Below are 15,614 nucleotides of genomic sequence, written 5' to 3' on the forward strand. Positions count from 1 at the left end.
GAAAGATGGGGTAAAAAAGTTTATATTTCTGCTACATTGTCTATTAGAGCTCTGAACTGTCAGTTTCATATACTAAAGTATCACCTTTTGTCTGTATTTAAACAAAAGATGTCAGCTGTTTCTATTGGTGCAGATGATAAGGAGTTACAGGATTTATTGCATGCTATTGAACAAGTGGGTAGACATACCCTGCATTGTGGTTTTGATTCTTTGGAAGCTTCTTGTAGGGCTGCAACAACTGGTGCAGTTATTAGAAGACATGCTTGGTTAAAGGAACAAAGCTTGCCAGATCAGGTTAAAGACAAACTTTTGGATGCCCCTTTGCAGCACAATGTTTTGTTTGGGGCCAAAGCTGAATAGGTATTAAAGAAAATGGAGGACAAAGGCAAATCTATGCAGATGGTTAAGGATTTTCTACAGGTGCAACCTCCTAGATTTAGCAGGCACTGGTCAGCTAAACCTTGGTCCTTTCCGAGCTCGGACAGGTCTCAGAGAAGCAGATTCAGGCATTCCAGAGGTAGGGGACAGGCACAAACCCTTTTTAGGAATAGGCAGTGGACTGCCCCCTCTCCCAAAGGAGGTGAAGATAAGTCTCAACCCTACCGGAAACAGTCTTTATGATTCTCCCTTTCTGGTTTCAGGGGCTTCTCTGCTGGAAGCACCTTTGGGAGGAAAAATTTCTCTTTTTTATCAAAATTGGGGCCGCATAACCTGGGACAAATGGGTTCTGGACATAGTCTCAAGAGGTTACAGATTTCATTTCCACACCTTGCCAACACTGAACGGTTGGCCAGATCTGCCAAATCATCAATGGGCAGAGGCACAACTGCAGGTTCAGTCCCTCTTAGCTATGAGGGCCATAGAATTGGTACCAAATTTAGAAATAGGGCAAGGATTTTACTCCAGACTTTTCCTGGTTCCCAGGAAGGAAAATTCGTGGAGACCAATTCTGGACCTTTCTCTACTAAACACCTTCCTAGATGTACCAAATTTCAAGATGCTCACTCTGCAGCAGCTGCTGCCTATGTTGGGCAAGAACACTTGGATGGTGACTTTGGACTTAAAGGAAGCTTACCTGCATAATCCTATAAGGCGAGAGCGCAGAAGGTATCTGAGATTCAAAGCGGGCTTGAAGCATTACCAGTTCTCTGTGCTTCCCTTTGGCTTATCTACTGTGCCCAGGGTCTTTACAAAGTGCCTGGCACCAGTAATGGCATTTTGCAGACAGAAGGGGATTCAAATATACCCTTATCTGGACGACTGTCTTATTCAAGCGGACGACAAAGACACTCTACTTCAGCATCTAGCTTTTGTGCAGCATCTTCTACAGTACCTCAGATTCACAGTGAATCTAAAGAAGTCAAATCTAGTGCCCACACAACAGATTACTTTCCTGGGTGCTTTGACACCAGACAAAAAAGCGCAACTGTCTTCTTCTTTCCAACACCTGGCTTCAATGAAACAGCTGACTGCAAGAAAGGTTCTGCAGGCTTTAGGTTACATGGCTTCCTACATTCTCCTAATACCATATGCAAGACTGCATATGAGGAAACTACAGTGGTACCTCAAGAGTGTGTGGTCTCAGCATTACCACCGTTTGGAAACAGTGATCACGATTTTGCCTTGTCTACAGCAAGAGTTTCTTTGGTGGGCTGAAGCCTGTCTCCAGAACAAGGGGAGGCCTTTTTGTCCTCCACCAACCAACCAAGTTCTGACAACGGATGCTTCAGATTATGCCTGGGGAGCCCACATGCACGGGAAATGTCTTCAGTGTGTTTGGACAAAGGAGCAAATTCACCTGCACATAAATTTGAAGGAGATGCTCACCGTTCAGAATGCTCTGATAGCCTTCAGGGACTTTCTTTTACCAGGGCAATTGTTGATAAAGACAGACAAAACTACAGTGATGTGGTACATAAACAAGCAGGGGGGCTCTCACTCTTACCTCCTGTGCAGGTTAGCCATGGCTCTGTAGTACACTGCACTGACCTGCAGAGTCCACTTACAGGCACAATTCCTGCCAGGAAAAGACAACACTCTGGCAGACACATTGAGCAGGACACTTTCGGATCCACACGAATGGATGTTGGATGTTCGGATATTCAGGATAATAATACAGGCATGGGGATGTCCGGACATAGATCTTTTTGCATCCCCTCAGAATCATCAACTTCCAACATTCTGTACCAGGACCTACCACAAACTAGCATGGCAAGTGGATGCCGTCTCATTCAGTTGGAAACACCTCAGTATATGCTTTTCCTCCTTTTCCTCTTCTACCTCGGGTACTTCTGAAGATAAAACAGGACAGACCGCAAATGATTTTACTGGCTCCCAATTGGCCTTGACAATTCTGGTATTCCACTCTGATGAACCTAGTTCAGGAGCCTCCCTGGATTCTGCCTCAAATCCCTCATCTACTGTCTCAACAGGACAGCCGGATCATGCACAGTCATGTCAAAACTCTGAATCTAGCTGCCTGGTGGATCCAGGGTCTGTAAACACCTCTACTCTTTCCAAGCAGGTAATGGATGTAATCCTTGAAGCTAGATGGCCCAGCACTAGGAAATCTTATGCAGGTAAATGGAAAAGATTTTGCTCCTGGAATCAGGTTCAAGGTGGTGATTCTACCGTTCCGAACATTCCTCTGATTTTAAAGTATCTGGCAGAGTTGTTACATACGGGCCTATCTTTTTCATCTATTAAGCTTCATGCTTCTGCTATTTCTGCACATTACAATACGGATCCTCCGATTTTTTCTCATCCATTACTTAAACAATTTCTTAGAGGGGCTAAGAATGTTTGGCCCCCTATAAGAGCACCTGTTCCCACTTGGGATCTTAACTATGTTTTGGAAAAATTAACCTTGTCTCCTTTTGAACCTGCAGCTTCCATGGATTTAAAATTTTTGTCTTGGAAAACTGCTTTTCTTTTAGCTATAACCTCTGCTAGAAGAATTTCAGAATTGCAAGCACTCATGGCTGTGGAACCCTTCATTATTTTTCATCAGGACAGGGTATCCCTAAGGACTAATCCCACCTTTATGCCTAAGGTGGTTTCGGCAGTGGCCTTGAATCAGACTATTCATTTGCCTGCTTTTTATCCTAATCCTCAAAGTGAGGAAGAAAGTCTTTTGCACTCTTTGGACGTGCAGAGACAGCTTTGTTTTTGCCTGGACAGGACCAAGATATTCAGGAAATCTGACCAATTGTTTGTCACTTATGCTCCTACTGTTCTAGGGAAAGCAATCACTAAGCAAACTATTTCTAAGTGGATTGCCCACTGCATTAAGTTCTGTTACTCTTTTCATGGCAATCCAGTTCCTGTTAATATTAGGACTCATTCTACCAGGGCTACTGCTACTTCAGCAGCCTTTCTTTGTGGGGTTCCTACCAAGGATATTTTAGAGGCTGCTACTTGGAGTTCTGTGCATACTTTTTCTAAGCATTACAACATCCCTCTCTATTCTAAATCTAGGGCCGGTTTTCCTTCTGCAGTTTTGCAAGGTTTTGTGGCCGCTCCTTCTGTTTCTCCTCCAGCCACCCTTTCTTAGCTTTGGGATTCAACCCTACAGTCATGACTGCAACAGTGAACCACGAAGGACATAGTACAGTTGTGTACTCTTACCATAAATGTAGATGTTCGAGTGTGTTCACTGTTGCAGTCTGAGTTACCTTCCCTCCTATCCCCTCTTTTGTTTTTTCTTTGAGTATTGTCTGTTATGAGGTATTTTGGCTGCTGAGGTTTTTGGTACCTGACATCTGGGGCAAGAAAAACTGGGGTAATGGCGTCGGCTGAGGTCTTTATACTTCCTGGCGCATTGACGTCAGGATAAAAGCGACCTCAGCTGATGCCCCATCCAGACTTTGGGATTCTGGCCGATCGAGGGCTGCTGCTGGCAGGAAGAACCCTACAGTCATGACTGCAACAGTGAACACACTCGAACATCTACATTTATGGTAAGAGTACACAACTGTACTTTTCTTCTTTCCAGCACATGGCTAAACAGGAATGTTTCTAGTACTGAAATGAAACATGCCAATGAAATCCACAGAAGTGGCAAAGGCTCATTTGGTTACAATACTTGTTTGTTTGTGTCTTTTGGCTTTTCCTGGTTAGGGGTCGCCACAGCGGAACTCCAGTCTGCTAATGATTGGCAGTAGATTTTTACATACTGGCTTGCCGTGCCTAACGCACAACCTTCAACGAAGGAATGCCCATTCACGCATGTCACCACACAGAAGACGCTCTAACTGAGAATCGAACGGGCAACGTCTAACTGTGAGTCGACAACGCTACTGCAGCACCACCACCGCAGTCTATTTGCTTACAATACTACTTGCTTCAAATTCTGATCCCAAAGCTCCTGTTTATGAATCTGAATTCTCTGAGTTTTGTACTGACATGTGGAAATGGCATGTGAATTAATGACATCAGAAGATTCACTTTCTTCTTGGAACCAGGAAGCTGAGGCTGGTTTCCTGTGTGTGTGTATGTGTGTGTGTGTGTGAATGAATGCATATATAAAGATGTCATTTTGAGCTAAAGATCCATCCCCCGGTCTGCAGCTTTCCTTGTTTAGTACCAGATAAATATAGAATAAAGAAAAGCTTTGGAAAACAGGAACTTTCAAAGTCAACACAATGCAGATAAGATGTCTTAACTTTTCAGATATGCTCAATAGTTGTGCCACATTAGACATTCTAGTAAATATGTACAAGCGGAAAACAGAAGTGAAGAAGTCAGAGCTCGGTGCTTGATGTGACCCTGTTACTAAACAAAATTAGGATTGATAGCTGAAGAACTCACTTTTAAGGTAAAGATATTTTTATTTATTATATCTGTAAACTTAACTAGCAAGTCGCGGTGGTGCCGCATTAGCGTTATTGCCTCACAGCAAGAGGTTCTCCCGTGCGATTCTCGGCTGGAGCGCCTTCTGTGCGGAGTCTGCATGTCCTCCCCGCGTTCGAAAGACATGCGTAGAATACGCGTTCCTTCGCTGAAGGTTGGGCGTCGAGCTGGCACCTCGGCACCCGGAAAAAAATCTACTGCAAATCATTAGCGGACCTGAGTTCCGCTGCGGCGACCCCCTAACCGGGAAAAGGCGAACGAAAAACATATCTGTAAACTTAACATGACTACATTCTTATACTAACCACACCAAAAACACTTTAATCAGCTCTGACACAAATTAATACATAATGACAGAGACAGGACTTCCCAGCAGGAAAGCCTTAGCAACGCCTCTTATTGTAAAATTCTCCGTCTGGTGCGCTTACTTGCCAGTTATGAGGAGTGTGTCCAGAGGAATTAAAAGACAACTTAAGAGTGGAAATTTTTTTGCTTCACCCTTGTTTTCAGACAGCTGCAAGAATGGATTAAATTCCAGTTAGCCCTGTTCTCATAAAGCGGTAAGAAGGTTATAGCATCAACAGTGATTTTTGAAATGCCACCTCGGGGTTGCTACAGAAAACATGTTAATGTCAGAACTTTGCATTTGCCGTAGTTCTTTCATGAATTATTAGCTAAGAGAGAAGTGTGATTTTCAAGACCTGACTGTGTTACACTAAATCTAAAACCATTCTGGTCATTTATAAGAAAGTATCTTGTTACTTTGTTTAAAAAAAAAAAACTTTTGTTACAAAGCAACAGTTAACTATGTTATATGTTTGCTAAGTTGAGAATGGATCTATACTTGAGAACTGTTGTATTGTTTAGTCAGGGATCTTGCTCTGTCCTGAGCCATTTATTCTAGATAAATGGTTATGCAAGGAACATGTTCATGTTGAAAATGCTTTTTCTGCATGTACTGATATTATTGTTTTCTTGCATGCAGGGTGCTACTGTAAGCTCCCCTTTAACAACACTGGATTGCATACTTCTATGATGTGCAGGATGAACCATATGTAACAGCATATTTTATTCCATATATTTACATTTAAAATGGTCACACAGGAAGCTGACACAATATAGTAATCATAAGTGCAGGATATACATGGCAACTATGTGCATTAAGAATTAAAAAAAAATCAAAAAATGTTGTTTCCCACTGCAGTGAGTCCAGATGAACTACATAACAAAGCATTTCAAGGTGTCATACATAACACATGAAAAGTCATTTACCTGTACCTGCATTCTTATTATAGCAACCTATTATTGCTTATTTTCTCAAGGAACAGGTTTATGCTACTGGTAAAGATGGCATTTCTCTTTATGCTGCATAATCATTCAAGGCTGAAATTCTTCTGTGCCTTAATTCTTTATTCTTTATTTGAAATCAGAAAAGACAAGATAGACATATAAAAACTGTACATTTTAAAGCTAAGAAACAATTGAACCAAAAAGCAGTGTCAAATAGAATGTTGTTATTTTTATCTATTTAGTTTGTTTATCTTACTATTGACAGAGTTATTCCTACTAGGCTAATGGGCTCTTATAAGGGGAGACTTGAGGTGGTATTTATACTACTAGGGGAAATTTGGCCATGGCATCAGGGATCTTCCCCTACACTTTTCAATAGGTGCTGTGGACTCTTTTACATCCACCTGAGCTACCTCCAACTTAAACATATGGGGCCTCAGTTTAACATCTTATTTGAAGGATAACACACTCAGAAATATACCCCCCCCCCCATGCTGCACTGAATCATGTATATGTTTAAGCAGAACAAAGGATTTTACATTGAGCAAATTATCCAAGGAATAGCAGCCCATTATGGTAACCCTCCAGTGGTATATTCTAAAATTCAAGCACCTAGCATGTTAGCTCACACAGTATACCACGCCATAGCTGGTGCAGGGTGTTATGACTGTGACCTAAGGTTCCTGGGTTATAGGGTGTCATTCCATTAGTCTTCATTTGCCTACCATGTGACCTAGAGCAAATCACTTGCTCCTGAGAACAGACTCTGCGTAAAATGAGCCTACCTCGTTAACAAATGGGTATTATTAAAAGGGCATTATATTATCCCACCCTTAAAAGAAACATTGTCTCCCCAAGATATAACATGCATTAGCTTATAGGCTGGTTTGCAATACATTGGGAAACAACCATTATATTGTTAGGTAAAATGCATTGCTTTAACTACATTCAGTTACAAGTCATGCAGTAGTTTTCAAATGGGAGTTATTATGAATATGTTTACCAGAGAGTTCTATTAGAACAAGACATCATTCATACAGTCTTGTTGACATAACAAAGTTATATTACAACAAGTAGACATGAATTGTTAGCATAAAGTGAACATCAAAAATACTTGCTCAGCCACAGTAAAACTGCAAAGAGTACAGTTCAAGTGTGCATGACCAACGATATTGTCATACAGCATGTGAGTCAGGTATTTTAAAGATTACATAGTGATTACTCTAAGCAAAGTAATAAGGTTAATAAGTTGATGTACATGTTCAGCTGGTATAGGTATGTATTTAACATGCTTAGTATGTCAGTCTGTCTGCATGCCAGTGCTAGGCTCTTTTAAGTAAATGTGATGAGGGAGGAAAGGAATGAGAGAGGAAGCTTAGTGAGTGATAATATAATATAATATAATATAATATAATATAATATAATATAATATAATATAATATAATATATAGTGATAAGATTATAAGTGCAAGTTTCAATTAATGCTATTGGTGGTGTATTTTACCTCAGCCTTGGAGGTGCAGTACTATGGTTATTCTGGCAAGCATGTGGAAATGTAATTTACAGCTGGTAAAGCATGTATTCCTGTGAAATGTAGCATCTTTTCCTCCAGTCTTTCTCTCTGTCTTTCTTTCCGGTATTCTGTCCCCATATACCACCAAGCAGCGATGGGTCTGTGGCATCTCAGTTATTTTTTTACTCTGAAAATACATCTAAGCATGGCATACATATTTGTTTGTAAGTGGATTATAATTTCCCATGTATGGGTGTTCTTAATGCAATACCTCTTTTGTTGCATTACATATTCAGTTATTGACAGCTGTCTCTTTGTTAAAACTGAAGGCCTTTGTTTCCTTGCTAGCAGCAGTTACCATTCACTACTTTGGCATTGTGTTACTGATGGCCCATTTCAGAGCAGAAACTGCTCTGTCTGCTCAGCCACTTCACTTAGCCAGTCAATAACTCCATTAACCACTCAGTCAAGGAATCAGACAAATACAATCATTCTGTTAGTTTATGAATAAAGGAGGTGCATTAAAATAAATTGCTCACTGCTAAGAGTGTGAAGCAAGTTGTGAGATGTTAAAAAATTAGACCGTGCAATGTCAAAACTCTATCCTACATTACTGCTTGTTATTCTTACAGTTTTGGCAAGTCTGAAGCAATGTCTTTTACTTTATTAATTATTTCTTAGAAGGGATAGTAGAATGCTCCAAACTTGGATAGTTTTAGCTATGGCATAGGTTAAAGACATATGCAGAAAAAGACCTGAACAAAGATTCCATATTTTTGTGTGTATATATATATTAAATTCTTGCAAGTGCAGAGTATCTAATAATAGTATTAAGAATAACAAGAATACACTACATGAAAGAAGGATTCGTGTACAGTATATAGAAGATGCTGCAACTTCAGGATATGAACAATTGTAAATGAAATGCATCAAAGGCCAGAACTCACTTTACTATGAATAAAGGAGTTTTGCTGGTGGCTTGCCCATCTGCACCCCACCCCATTGCTACTTACATGCACTATCTCTATGATCAGTGTACCTTGGTGCATAGGGAACAGTGCAAGGCACCCCAGCCTTGGACTTGGTATGTACTCTCACCTATTATTATCTGAGCGGCACAGCTCTAGTACAATGAGCTTTAACAGGATACCCACATACCTCTGGGGGAGCAGGGCTTAGCATTAAATAGTTTTTTTCCTTGATTCAAGAATATAACAATGACAACAAGCCTTGGTCTAAGGCTCAAGGTTCAGGTAATTGTTTGGTTACCTTTTTTCATTGACATGCAGCTGCATTGCTTAAAATGAACAAAAATTTAAATGAAAATGATTTTAGGTTTTCCTGCCTCTTTAACAGGCAGGAACAGGAAAACAATTGCATGAAGCAAAAACTACAATATAAAAGTGAGTTCAGTGATAATATCCAGCTATCCTGTTACCAACATGAAGTGACATCTGTTGCTTGATATATCATAGATTTGGTGTCCATATTGATAAGTAATGCAACTATTATAAATTGTGTTTAAAGATTCAGCTGTCACTGAGGAAACTGCTACAGGAAGTGCAATATGTGCATTGCAATGAAAATGGGGTTTGCTACTAAAGAAGAAATGGTACCATTGTTTCTTGATATTTTTTGCCATGTGAAAACAAAACTTTTGTTTAATTTTTAGTTGGAGCAAAACTAGCAGTCCTTGTTTTCAAAGTGTTGTTGAATAGTTTTTAGAGAGAGAATAAGAAAGAGACTGCAGCACAGGAAACAGATGATTCCACTGAACATGCACATTGTGCTACCCACATTAGACTGCAAGTCTTCTCCTATATTTTCTACTAAGGACACCTTGTAAAATTGCTGTAATGTGTAGTTTCAATTAAAAGTTATTCATTCCATCAAATGTTGTAGTTTCTGCTCTTGCAAATGCTTGTAAAATATTCCTATTTCTTATACAACCTTTTGGTTTGTGTGCAGCACCCTTATAAAATGTATGAGTTCATACAGATACTGACACACAAACACGCACACACACACGCACACACACACACACACACACACACACACACACACACACACGCACACACACACACACACACGCACACACGCACACGCACACACGCACACACGCACACACACACACACACACACACACACGCACACACACACACACACACACACACACACACACACACACACACACACACACACACACACACATTCTAATACTGTTTCATTTATATGTCATTGTTTGCTGTAATAAATCACTCATCAAATTATTTAGTTGTATGGTTTGAATAAAAGCATAGAAAAAAGGCAGTTTAGCAATATAAATATTTTCATAAAATAAAAACAAATATTTAAAGTACTTGCAAGCACATACAGCAATAAATGATTTCCCTAGTTGGAGATGAGTCTTTTAAACATTTGTCATCACAGCAATTCAGGATTCTACTTGATGCCACATGGAACACAGAAAAGTATTCCAATGCACTCTACAGTAAAGATTCAAAATGAAAATGAATTAACATGAAGATAGTTATAGTGGCTTTTTTTCTACCTCAAAAGTAACTCAGCAAGCTTTACTAGCTTGTGCTACATCAGATCAGATTCTTATGTGTTCAGTATTCTGCATAACCAAGCTCTTTTTACTAATAATTGCAAGGAATGTGCTATTACTGCTCTTTTAATACACTAACTTCATACTGAGACCACATGCATTGTGGTATGAGCCCCACCTGTCTGATACAAATTCTGCTGCTAAATGAATATGTGCCAATGCACTAGAAAGGAAGGGAGGGCCATACATTTTCAGGTAAGTTAAGCATTTTATTGGTTAGATTTTTATACCTATTGTGATGCCATATCACTTGTACAATGATACTTACCTGAGCTCCGCTGCAAACACCTTTCAGTGTTACCACTGCCATGCATGGGCATGAATGGAGTGATGTAATAGGAAATACCATGTGCTGCTTTTTATATTAGGGCACAGAAGACACTGCAGGAAGGTTTGACATCTACTCTTGAGTTCAGCTTCATCACCCACAATAAGAAAAGCAATCTCCCTTCCAGGTACTAACACCATGCACAAACCAGTGTATAAGGGAGAGTGTGCATACTATATAACATTAAAGAAAGTAATTTAGAAGAAACCAGCAGTGATGACAAATGGTTACATAATCTGTAGATAGGAAAGTGATTATAGGTGTAGTTATGCATTTTTATGGAAAAGAGAGAAATATAATGTTTTTCTATAAGTTTTGTAAAATTTGACTGTAGAAAGAACTAACATCTAGGGCAGTTGTCTTTCTCAGGGAATTGTCATTACAGCACAACAAAACAAGACGATCTCAGAGAAGAATCAACTACGGTGCACCGGAAAATGTAAAAGAAACACATTGTATAGGACAGTTCGATCACTCATGATTTCAGAATGCAGCTTCAGCCTGTCATCTCTGTAGAGCACTATGCCGGGCCTGATGTTAGATCTTGTTAGGACTGGTAAGTCATAATGACGAAATGAAAGGTGCCACTTCTTGGACAGGTTGACATACTGAAAAAAAAGGCTGGGAGGATGCTGCTTAGACAGCATTTTAAGGACAGTGTGTCCACATGCGTGTGTGTGCCAGATAATGTGTATGCAGGGCCAACTTTGTGCATAGGTGAACTAGATGGTTTTTAGGGTGCTATGTTTGCAGGGACACTATTTTACCTATTTATTAATTTTTGCAGCAATGCTTTTATGCTCCAAAAATAAATAAATACATAAATAAATAAATAAAGGGCCTCTCCTAACTGAAAAAAAAAGAAAATCCCCTTGCAGAACATCAGGCCCTCCGGGGAGGGCAGTACTCCAATTGACTTAACATTCAAAGCATGATAAGTAAGCTTAAATGCCATGAGGTCACAAGACTACAGACCTTGCAACATTTATGTATAGGTTCAAAGTCATTGCAAGGTGGTGTTTTTTTTTTTTTTTTTTTTTTGTACAATACAACATATCTAAATCTCTAGTGCCTGGCTTTACTGAATGACTGTAATGGCAACATATTTCCTAGACTGTTTTGAAAAATAGGAGGGATGGTGGTGAAAATCAGGGACATTCTGCTGAATTCTGGACAGAGCTGAGAGGAATGTCACAGCATCGGTAATATTGGTGTTATTGCAGTATTACTATGTTTATGATAATGCTGCTGGCAATGATCAACTAAATATTTAGGGCAATATTTCTGGATTTCTGATTTGTGTGAGTAACTGGAATGAAAGGAATGGCATTGTGAGCAGTATGTTGTTATTATCTTTACAACAACACTGACAGGTATCAAACAGATATTTTTGGAAATATTTCCGTCTTTGTGATATGTCTGGAGTGACTTGGATCAGCATATTTTAATGTGTGGCAACTTATTTGTGACAACTGTGGAGGTGAAATAATATTACATAGTAGCCATCAGACATTTTGGCTCTGATGGGTGGGGTTTGGGGTTGGCTGGATGAAAGTAATTAACTGTCTTGTCTTTGCTCAATTTAAACAGTTGCTATCTGACTTTGAATGACTAGTGTGTTTTTGTGAGAAGTCAGGTGGACTATTTAACTGGACACTTGATTTGTAAAGGCAGAGTAGGTATAATTCTTGTGGCTATCTTCTTTGGAAGAAAATTACTAATGCTGCCTGATGCTGTTTGCTCATTATTTTGGTTTTGCGGGACTAATGTGATTATATGAAACAAAGTGCAATACTTTAATGTGTGGCAACTGTTTATTTGAAACAATGGTGAAATACATTTTGTGGTCATGCTCTTTCTTCATAATCAGATATCCGAAATGTACATGGAAGTAGCTATAACTGCTAATTAGGGATTGCCTTGATGAAAGTATCTGACTCTATTATTACTTTCTGAGTTTAAAAGTTTTCTTTCACAAAAGAAAGGATAAATACATCACACAATATCCAGACATTCAGAACTTCTGGGAGCTAGTAACCTCCACGGACCAAGGCTGTATAAGTGGATTTTGACATGTGTTTAGTAATTGCTTCTTCTCTGAACCCCACCTAGTCTAAAACCAACCCTGTCACTATACTTGTGTGGGGGAGTGGGTCTGGTAACATTGTTGTTATTTTTTTAACCTCCCTTTCCAACCTCAGAGGTCACTATATCTTGTATTGGGCTGGGGATAGATTGATTATTATTTCTTAAACTTTCCTCACAGACTTCAATGGGTGCACAGAGGGTAACTATACCTAGTGTCGGAGAACGGTACTGTCCATAGAAGTAACAAGCTGGAAGCAGTTTTATAATCATTCTTTTTCATTGTCTTCAAAGACATCTGATGCATGTACAGGTGGTTATTTTTGGGAGTGAGGAAATAAGCATGCTATTTATATATGTCTAACAGCGAATATGTTATACACTATTTTTTTTCATTTTTGTCCCAGTCTGACATTAGAAGGGTACACAGAAGGTGGCTGAATTTTGAGGTAGCTTTGAGAAGGCAAGCTGTATATAAATATGACAGCAGCAGCAGCTTGGAATATGTTTGTAGACAGTTGTGCCTTAATTTTAATTATAATTTAAAACCAGAGGGGTGATATACATAAAGTGATTACCTATTTCGAAGTGAAATTCCTTTTTGTATGCATATTTTTTTTTAAGCCGTCACTGGATAAAAAGTTTGGACATGGCTCTAAAATGTACCTCAGAGCATCTATAACTCCATTGCTTCTTGGAGCCTGGCTTAATTTAGTTATTTTAGGTTTTAGTTAGTTTTGATGTCAGTTAGGGTATGCTGAGGTATGTAAAAATGCAGAAAAAAAAAAAAAACCTGAAGTGTAAGACTAAATTTCATTCCTTAATCATGTTTTTTTGTTTAGGCCATCATTGGATATAAAAGTTGTTTAAATAAAAAAAAAACATCTAAAATGCATTTCAGAGCATCTAGAAGCCTCATGATGTCCAGTGGCCTAGCAACCCCAATACTCTTGGCTTAATGCAGATATTTCCACTGCAGTTATTACACTGAAGTCTGGGTCAGTTAGGATGCATTGAAAGGATGCAGGGGTAAAAAAAAAACAAAGCTGATGAACAAGACTGAACTTCTTTCCTTAACATGCATCTCAGAGCATCTGGAAACCACATGGGTCCTGAGAATCTAGCAGCTCATCACCACCTGGCTTAATATAGTTACTTTCACTGCAATTATTACAGAATAGTTTTGGTCAGTTGGGATGTGCTGAAAGGATGCAGGAAGGGTAATATTCACTTTCTTTCTTTGATCATGTTCTTTTGTTCTGGCAATTACTGAACAAAATGTGTTTTAAAAAAACTCTAAAATGCATCTCAGAGCATCTAGAAACCTTGTGGCTTCTGGGGGCCAAGCAGCTCCCAGATCCCTAGATCCGCAGTCATCAGAGTGTAGTCTTACTTAGATAGAACATGATGGATGTATGAATGAATAAATGCAGGGAAAAACTGAAGAGTAAGAAATACTGAGAGAAAAAGGAAAGGAAAAAGTAATTTGGATAATGTGAGTAAACCTGGATGGGATGGGAAGGGGGGTACCATGGAGTCTTTTTTACAAGAGCCCTAGTTTAACTAAGGTCATTCATGTGTGTGTCTGTGTGTGTGTGTGTGTGTGTGTGTGTGTGTGTGTGTGTGTGTGTGTGTGTGTGTGTGTGTGTGTGTGTGTGTGTGTGTGTGTGTTAACTTTCAGATATCCCTGATTTTGTAGAATGTCACTGGCTTGGTTTCATATTTTTGGGATTCCACTTATAACATTTTTGATTTCCTGGTACATTATTGAGGTTCAGTCAATAATGTCAGACACTCAAGTTTTATACTTCTTTTGTTTAGAAAATGCATATTCATGCAACACCTTTTGTAGATCAGAGTAATATTAAAAAACTTGGTCCATTATTATTCTTATTTTTCTCTGATTCTTAAAGAAGTTGAGAGGTATGGTGCATGTGTGTGTGTGTGTGTGTGTGTGTGTGTGTGTGTGTGTGTGTGTGTGTGTGTGTGTGTGTGTGTGTGTCTGTGCGGTGTGTGCATCTGGGTGTGTGTGTGTGTTTGTGTGTGTCTGTGCGGTGTGTGCATCTGGGTGCCTGTGTGTGTTTGTGTGCATGTGTGTGTCTGCGTGCATGTGTGTGTGTGTGTGTGTGTGTGTGTGTGTGTGTGTGTGTGTGTGTGTGTGTGTGTGTGTGTGTGTGTGTGTGTGTGTGGGTCAGGGGGATTGCATTTGGATATGCATTTGGAGTACATCATATGTGTTTATTGAGGGCTGTGTAAAAGAGGTGAGAAGGTGATAGTGTGACTTTGTGTTTCAAAAATTGTTTATCCTAAGGTAAGTGTGATCTCAGAGATGGTCATATAAGTTTAGGGGCTGTGGGGGGGGGGGCTTAACACCCACTTAAGAAATGTGCTTTGTGTGTGGTTGCTTGTAGTAATGTGCTGCTTTCTTTCTGTGTGCGTTTGTGTTTCCTTGCACAACTTTACAGTTTATGAGATGACTGTATTGGTTCACGTGTGCTCAATCAGTGGTGATGTGGATATACTGTCTAGCCAATGAGTGTGCAATTTTTGTTATTATTTTATTTTTGTGACTAGCTGGTCCTCATGTCCTCATCTAGTTTGACCTTAATATTTTAGATGTTATCCAGTGTTTGCTCTGTTCATATGTCAGTAGTATAAAGAACTAGTTGTAGCGGTAATTATGCCAGGAAATATAATTATAGTCATCACAATTCATTGCATCCCTGAGACTGGCATGATATGTTGTAGCATGAGTGGGACATGGTTTAAAACCATTTAAGTGCATGTACAAATACTACTGAAAACCACTACTCCAAAGCTGAAAGGTTTCTGTCAGCTACCTACAGTTATAGTATAAAGACACTTGATTATTATAACCTTAAACACAGATATCTCTGCTGGACTGAATGGTGATTGAAGTGATTTAATTGTGCATT

The 15,614-nt window shown here is 39.3% G+C and overlaps 1 protein-coding gene across 1 annotated transcript in view; it reads left to right on the forward strand.

The window, feature by feature from the left end:
- Positions 1-5,253: 5,253 nt before the first annotated feature.
- EXOC3L2 (exocyst complex component 3 like 2) overlaps positions 5,254-15,614 on the forward strand; it is a 640,637-nt gene continuing 630,276 nt past the window's right edge. The window contains exon 1 of the mRNA XM_044062610.1: positions 5,254-5,411. The gene's annotated coding sequence lies outside the window, so the exon portion shown is untranslated. The remainder of the gene's footprint in view (positions 5,412-15,614) is intronic.

Source organism: Protopterus annectens, chromosome 1.part0 (genome assembly GCF_019279795.1).
Source record: "Protopterus annectens isolate FY-2018-M chromosome 1.part0, PAN1.0, whole genome shotgun sequence".
Lineage (NCBI taxonomy): Eukaryota > Metazoa > Chordata > Ceratodontiformes > Protopteridae > Protopterus > Protopterus annectens.